We start from the raw sequence: 2,500 nt of genomic DNA, 5'->3' as shown, positions 1-2,500 counted from the left end.
GGATGTGATATATTTTTACATGGCTAGGAACCAATTGGATACTTAGCAACGGGGCCCACTACAGCTTATTGTTGGATCCGAACCACATCGAGAAATGGATTTCTATCACCAGAAATAAATTCTTCTGACTCCGCGTTGGCAGAGTGGGGAATCGACTCGGATCTTCTCATATATAAATAAGTGTGTATGTATATACATGCATATATTACGCGATTTTCAAAGATGAATATCTTTCTCCATGGGAAACTAGCTACCATAGAATGACAAAGCCCCTTATGAAAGATGAAAAAACGGGACAGATAATTGGAAATGAATAAAGGTATTATAACAATCAAATAATCACTCACATAGATAAACATCATTGCAAGTCATAGGAACTAGAATAATGGCTTTTGATGCTATGAAGTATTATGACAGTCGCATTGAAAATTGAGAGCATCGACATCAGAAAAGTTGAGAGCATCGACATCAACCAAATTGAGAGCATCGACAGAAAAATTGAACAAGCATCGATATCAGAAAAATTGAGTATCGATATCAGAAAATTTGAGAGTATCGATATCAGAAAAATTGAGAGCATCGACATCAGAAGTACTGTGCAAATGCCTTTTTAACTTTATAGTGAAAAGAATTGACGACATATGATAATGGGGAATTTGGTAATATCTGGAATATCAACAGAATGCGGAAATAAGAATCAAGTTTTTGGATGGCAGCATTAAGCTCAATAAAGTGTAGTGCCCTGGAATAAGGTGTAAGTCATAACTGTACATTTGTGTGTACAAAGGAAGCCACCGCTTGTATCGAGAAGGAAGGTCCCAGGAAGCTGTTTATAGAAAGATACAGTATCCGAATTATTGTAAATATTTATATAAACACAGCCAGATCCCGGTGCGAGATGAATTATACATAGGAAACGCTTTGTTTTGTCGGAGTCTGCTCTTACGCAACAGACTACATGAGCGCCTCAGTGGCAAGATCGGTTTGGTCTTGGCCTGCCACCTCGGTGGTCGCGAGTTCGATTCTCGGCCATTCCATTGAGGGGGTCAGAGATGTGTATTTCTGGTGATAGAAGTTCACTCTCGACGTGGTTCGGAAGTCGCGTAAAGCCGTTGGTCCCGTTGCTGAATAACCACTGGTTCCATGCAACGTATAAACACCATACAAACAAGCAAACAAACAAACTACTCCACGTATTTTACCCATGACAGTATTGTATGTTGAGGCTGACAGCAACAGCGTTTTCCATTTTGAGAAGCTAATAATAACACATTATCTCGATTTTCCTCGATGGACAAAATGTGTGAATATTCTCTCTGGAACTCTGATGATGCTCGCTAAAGTCATGATTATCTCCTGAACGAACAGTAGGATTTTTCCCTTAAGAACTGACAGTTAAATTTGGAATAACTTTCGAACAGACCCTGGAACTTAACATTTTAAGATCCTTTGCCTCCAAGGTATTATTTTCCCGTTGGTCGGTCATGTCTTGAATCATCTACCTCAAAGGTTGTATACTATTGCTTACTGTCGATCCATCCATTAGCTTTCACAATAATGTATGTAAGTCATTTGTTATTCATCTGTGAAATTCACTTAAGACCGTGGAAATTCAGATGGTCGAAAAAACTGCAAATTATTGTCGTTGCTCCTCCGTCAGATCAGCGTCATCCATTGTGAGAAGATTTTTCTGGGAGAATTAAAATCGTCAGCTACTTCATATAAATATTCTGATTTATGTTGTTTCTCTTGTAGCACATTTTCTCTAGAATTCCAGTTGATTGTTTCATATTGCACTCATTGAGGGTGGCTAAGCAGGCAGAGTGAAAACAGACGATTGCAGAGAAACGATCGCCACTGAGAGAGACAACCTACACACACTGCTTTCATATTGTGAATTCAGGTCAGAAATTGCGTTTACAGCTGTGAAGTGATAAACCCAGAGACTGCCAGAACCGTCAGGTCGTAAAGTCTAGAACTATAGTAAAGAATATGAAAATATTACAATAATGTATTTAATATAGCGTAAAGTACTGCTAGAAATATCAAGTACATAAAATTATTTTCTGAAATTTTTAAAACTATTGATAGAACATTATTTGCAAGGTAAAAGAACCAAAACAGGTCTTACAAAACCACGAGGTCATATAGGGTTTGATATATATATATATATATATATATATATATAATATATATATATATATATATTACACGCACACACATATAAATATATATGTGTGTGTGAGGTGTGAGGTGTGTTGGGGGGGGGGGGGGGGGGGGGGGGGGGGGGGGTGGGTTAAACGTGTGTAGCTTTCTTTGCTTGCGTGTTTGAAATGGCTGTATCTTGTTTTCCTTTAAATCTTTTTAAATCTATTATTTTTTTTTCCTTTTTGTATTTAATAATACGAAACTCTGTCATTACCTCTGCCATACTTCAGTCATCCTAAATTACGTTACAGTGTTTTTCCTGTATTGCTCTGAAGCTGTTATGTAACCCTCA

The sequence above is a fragment of the Macrobrachium nipponense genome, chromosome 6, assembly GCF_015104395.2.
Source record: "Macrobrachium nipponense isolate FS-2020 chromosome 6, ASM1510439v2, whole genome shotgun sequence".
In the NCBI taxonomy this organism is placed as follows: Eukaryota; Metazoa; Arthropoda; class Malacostraca; order Decapoda; family Palaemonidae; genus Macrobrachium; species Macrobrachium nipponense.
The sequence above is the reverse complement of the archived record's forward strand: the minus strand, read 5'-3'. Positions refer to the sequence as shown.